Below are 6,230 nucleotides of genomic sequence, written 5' to 3' on the forward strand. Positions count from 1 at the left end.
AGGACGAGGAATAAGAGTAAAAAAAAGAAAAAAAAAAGAATTGTAAGTGTAGGACTTACGGTTCCTGAGAAGGCCAAAGTGTAAATTCTTGCACTATAGCTCCCCCATCAGGCTGATTGGGCCCATCTCACATGCATTCGGCTGTTGAAGTTTCACATCTGTAGGACTTATGGTTTGGTGTGCAAGATTAAGATCATTGTCCTTTTGCATGACCCAATTTCAGCCTAGCTTAAGCTGCTGGACAAATGGCCTCACATTTATCTCAAGAAGATTCAGGTATAAAGTGGAGTTTATTGCTGTCTCAATGACTGCAAGTTTCCCAGGTCCTGTGGCTGCAAAAAAGCCCAAATCATCACCCCTGTACCACCATGCTTCACAGTTGGTATGAGGTGTTTGGTTTTCACTAAACATGGTGCTATGCATGATGACCAAACATCACCTTGATCTCATCGTCCAAAGGATATTGGTCCAGAACGTTTGTAGTTTGTTCAGAAGCAATCTTGCAAACCTAGGTCATGCTGCCATATTTGTTTTGGAGAAAAGGGGCTTTTCCTACCCCTCCTTCCATGAAAGCCATACTTATTCAGTTTTTTCTGACTGTGCTTTCATGAACATAAACATTTAATGTGCTTACAAAGGCCTGTTGGTCACATCATTTTCTCTGAGCAGTCTGACCTTGGACTGAATTTGCTGGGACACCAACTTCTGGGAAGTCTGGTAACTATTTTGAATTCTCTCCATTTGTAAACAATCCATTTCACTGTAGAATGGTGAATTTCAAGTTGTTTGGAGATGGCCTTATCCCTCTTCCCAGATTGATGAGCAGCAACAATTGCTTCTCTGAGGTCATGGCTGATGACCTTTCTTCTTATGTCTTGATGTCCAATAATCTTGTGCATTTCATTAGTAACACCTAGCTGCTAATTGTTCTTTTAATGCTTTTGGAAGTAGGAAGGGTGTACTTATTTATTTCCACCTGGTTTCTGAATATAAGTTTACATTTTGGCAGGGACTACGACTAAATATTGAAATCTGGGTTTTTTTTTGTCACCTAATGTTATTTGTTTGTTTATAGAAGTTGATGAGAACCACACAATTGGTATTTAGGCCCTGGTAAATAATACAATAGAATTGTAATCTTCATTCAAGATCAAGTCATAACATTACACCTATTCTTTCTAAAATAATCACACAAAGAGCTCTTAATTCACAGCCCTGTTTGGGAAAATGATCTAAATCTTTTTTTCTTTTCAATAGAACTAGTTGAGTAGATTTTCTGTAGCAGTTGATAGGACTTGCACAGTGAGGAGGAATTTCAGACGATTAGTTTCTATAGCACTAAGGCGAGTGCTAGTTACTTGAACAGTCTGTTTTCATGTCAGTATCTCAAATTGGTTCAAACTGGACTTTGACTTAGTTTTTAATTTATAAAACATACACTTTTAAAGCATTCTTTTGTTCATCTTGTGTGTTGTAGGTAATTGTTTTGTAATGCTCATTAAGGTTGATGCATTACCCTCACATTCTCTCCTAAAAAGTTCTTGATCCTGGAAAATTCCTGTCCAGGACCTGAAGCAGAAAAGCATCCCCAAATCATGACCCCCCCCCAAAAACAACAACAACCCAACAACATAATCTAGTTGCCTCTGCCTTAAGGCTATGTTTTGGGCAAAATGCCGAGGGGTTTCAGTGTGTCAGTGATCTACAGTAGACACAAGTGTGACATAAAATCAATAATATTAATGTGAATTAAAAGAAAAAATGTGTTTTTGCTATTTAAAAAAAAATTGTATGAGTATAATTTTAAGGCATAGACATCAGAAATTCAGTGGATTGATTATTATTATAATTTTTTTTGTTAAATAACTGTGTTTAATTACTTTAAGACAAAACAAAAAGTGCTAAAGCACATAACTCTGTATTTCCTGCCCAGTCTCCTATAGCAGACGTGTAGACCGGAACGATACTGCAAGCAGCCTGAAACCTGTTTTTGTGCACATATTTTACTCACTGACTATATGTTGTGCTTTCTGAAATTTCAGCTTCACAATGAGCTGGCACATTGACCTTTTTTTTTTTTTTTTTTTTTTTTTTTTAATCACTGGAGCATGTATTATCCATCATCCAGGGTGTTTCAGAGCCTGCGTCTTTGAATGTCCTACTTCTTGGCTGCTCAGGTCCATAGAGACCATGTCTAATAGCACTTCAGTGCTAATCTTTCAATAACACAAGGTTTATTGATAAGAAAATAACTATTCTGTTTATACTCTGACACACAGCAGAAACACAGATACAAGTTTGTGGGCTTACCAATACAACTAGTGGTTGAAATGAAAATCTCTCTTGGCACTGTAATAGTTTTATTCTGCGGTATATCGTTGAGCCATTTCTAATTAAGCCTAAAATTCTAAATATTTATATTTATGAATAATAGACCTACCACTCTTCTGCATCATGCTCCAGTTCTCATAGTACACTAGGAACACAGTGAAGTGCAAGGGCTTTCTGCTACAATTCACCCTGTACTGATAGATAGATAGATAGATAGATAGATAGATAGATAGATAGATAGATAGATAGATCCTGCAAGGGAAATTGTTACTGCAGCATAAAGAATAACAATAAAATTAAAAGCAGAATTGCAGATCTCCAAAAAAACCCCCCAAAAAAACCCCACTGAATATTAAATAAAGATATGTACAACATCAAAAAGAGTAATACTAATAAATAAAAGAAAAAGGAACAATAAAAACAGGTGTGCAAAAATGGCCGGGAATTATTATAGTTACGACATACGTATGATAAACATTAAGTACAGAAGATTGTGCAATTGTTTGTTCACTATCACACAGAGATGAGGTGTTATGGTGATTGCACAATCCTCCTCCTCTCTGGTTCCACTCCACCATGCAACTGCATTTATCCTCTCTCAGCAGCTGAACATGAAGCTATGGAGGAGTATATTGACTATATAAGATATAGTCATCTGTCCACATCACCTGCATCAGTGGGGTTTACTTTGTACAGAACAAAGGTAGTGGACTCAGAATATTGCTATCCCTTCCTTCTTTAAGAAAGTGGGCATATTCACAAACCTTAATCTCTGCATTCATGAAGGAGAATAAAGCCCTATAGTACCACCTCAGGCCACTACGCGTATTGCATCATCCCGTATGGGCTCTCTAATGCCCCCTCTGTCTTCCAGGTGTTAAAAAATGACATCTTATCCTAAATGGACCAGTGAATTGGGGGCTTAACTTTGTCAAAGGAAGTTTTAGCTCTTGATCCTGTGTGGAGAACCACACCATCTGTGCTGGTTGTAGTTGAGGTTGTGGACAGTGACGTTGGTCTGCTTGGTTCTTCTGTTAACAGATGGGTCTTTGTGGACATGCACTGCTTCCCATGTTTGCTCGCTTCTCCTTATCACTTGTTGATGGAAGGTACTTCTGATGGGGAACAGTGGTGGTTGGTAGCCAAGCACACATTGGAAAGGGGTGAAACCAGTAAATAAGTGAATGAGTGAATTTTGGGCATATTTGGCATATTTGATTTAAACATGACCATCTGCAAACATCATTGTTTTGCTCAGCAAATTCCATATACAGTTTTTGCAAGAACAAGCAGTAGAAATTTGGAGTCACTGTAAAATATATGGTCAAACAGTCTGATGCTGTGTTTAATCAGGTGGCATACACTTCCATTCTGTAAACTAGTATGCTAATTACATCACTGTAAATACTACTAACTGATATCTTTAACAGATAAAGCCAATAACATTTTTTATCATTTTAGATGAAAGCTCTAAAATAAAACTTAAAAATAAAAGAATGCTGGATCCTGGTTAAAGCATAAAGCCTCTCAGCAATGTGTCATTTCTTTCTTTCTGAGGAAGCCTGTGACTGAATTTTATCCATCTACAATTTTCAATGCACTGATTTTATCCAAATGATATACTAGTCCTTGTGTTCATTTAGAGAATCGAATGCAGAAAATGTATTCCCTTATTCGTCACTCATCACATGGATGTATGAGCCCTAATATCAACAAAGGCTTTCAGTCACAATTATTCTACTGATAAGTGCAATGAGTTCAGCAGCCATCATTTACTGAATATGGAGAGAGTGGCCTTGTATTAGTGCAGGTACAAAATGCAGATATCTCTCCAGCCTGGGCATTCAATTCAATTCAGATCAATTCAATTTGATTTGTATAGCACTTTTTACAATAGACGTTGTCTCAAAGCAGCGTTACAGAAACATATAAACATGGTATACAGATATTAAAAGTGCGAATTTATCCCAATTGAGCAAGCCGGTGGCGACAGTGGTGAGGAAAAACTCCTTAAGATGTTAAGAGGAAGAAACCTTGAGAGGAACCAGACTCCGAAGGGAACCCATCCTCATCTGGGTAACAACAGATAGTGTGAAAAACTAGAAGGAGAGAGGGAGAGAAAAGATTATTAGGACTCTGCTTAGTGTAACAGAAAGTCTAGTCAGGGTAGGCTTGAGTAAACAAATACGTTTTAAGCCTAGAACACTGAGACTGTGTCTGAGTCCCGAACACTAATTGGAAGACTGTTCCATAACTGGGGGGCTCTATAAGAGAAAGCTCTTCCCCCTGCTGTAGCGTTTGCTATTCGAGGTAGCCTGCACCTTTTGATCAAAGGCTGGGATGATGAGAAGCTCAGATTTTGCCAGGTTGAGCTGAAGATGGTGTTCCCTCATCCAGACCGAGATGTCCGACAGGCAAGTAGAGATACATGCAGAAACGGATGGATCGTCAGGCTGGAAGGACAAGTAGAGCTGGGTGTCATCAGCATAGCAATGATATGAGAAGCCATGAGACTCAATCACCTGCCCTAGAGATGTAGTGTAGATAGAAAAGAGCAGTGGACCCCAAACTGACCCCTGTGGAATGCCAGTTGTGAGTTGCTGAGTTTCAGAAATACCTCCCCTCCACGATACCTTGAAGGATCTGTCTGAGAGATAGGATTCCACCCAGTGCAGAACCGTTCCGGTGATCCAAAAAAACAAAAATCAAAATCAAAATAAAAAATTACTCTGGCACTTACACCTCTACTCTGCGCACTTTGCTTCTTCTGGAACTCAATTAAAGGATCTTGTATGGTAGCACTACTTGTATTGTTCTCTGCTTGATATATCGCTTTGCTTGTATTTTCTCATTTGTAAGTCGCTTTGGATAAAAACATCTGCTAAATGAATAAATGTAAATGTAGATATAGATACTGGTATTCCCATTTAAAAATATTTCAAAATATGTTTTGATAATTAGTAGCTTTTCATTTGTAAAGGAAATGTTTTCTCTTAAAGTAACAGAGCCCTTTTGAGAACTGAATGCATTATAGTTCACTTGGCTACATGACTTTTATTTTAAAAATGATACTAGGCCTAATGTCCAGCAGTAGGCTGTTCCACAACCTCAGAGCAGTGACTGCAAAGGCAAGTTCATCCTAGTGGTTCAGCTGAGACTATGGAACAGTGAAAAGTAACAGTTCTGAAGACCTCAGAAACACAGGGACAAAATACAAGTAGAGAAACTCAATGAGGTAGAGGACCATGAAGGGGTTTAGAAACAAGTAAAATTTTCATCTGTATCCTGTAATGGACAGTAAATCTGTTCTGTAAACTAAAAACATGATAAACAGCACATAATTACACCTATATACTGTACAACGCATTACAGTCTAATGTCAAACAAAGCCTGACACAAATGCCATTGCCTACAATCCCCTGCATTTGCTTACCACTCCTGCAATTATAGGCAGCGACAATTTCCCAACAACAAAGAACTACAAAGCCTGCCACATTATGGTCACATGAATCATATCCATGACATAGTCTCCAGAGTAGTAAAAGCACACACCTGCTTACAAGCACCACTTTCCCTTTAAAATAACTTCCATTAGGAGAACATTGCAAAGCCTCTCTGCTAGTTTTTCTGTTGACGAATCCAAGCCTGTTTGAATGCTTTGTTGGATTACAGGGAGACAGATCTGAATATAGTTGGCATAACAAAGGAATGAGATGTGCTCCCAAATAATCATGACTAATGATAGCATGTACAGTAATATTAGACTAAATACAGGACCTAGTGTTGATTTTTGAGGTACTCCGTAGCCATTGCTTGCGACGGTGGAAAAGAAAGTGCCTAAGTTAACCTGTGACTAAGATCAAACTAGAACCAGTTGTACACTACCCCTTTAAGCACCA

This window comes from Ictalurus punctatus, chromosome 25 (genome assembly GCF_001660625.3).
Source record: "Ictalurus punctatus breed USDA103 chromosome 25, Coco_2.0, whole genome shotgun sequence".
NCBI lineage: Eukaryota > Metazoa > Chordata > Actinopteri > Siluriformes > Ictaluridae > Ictalurus > Ictalurus punctatus.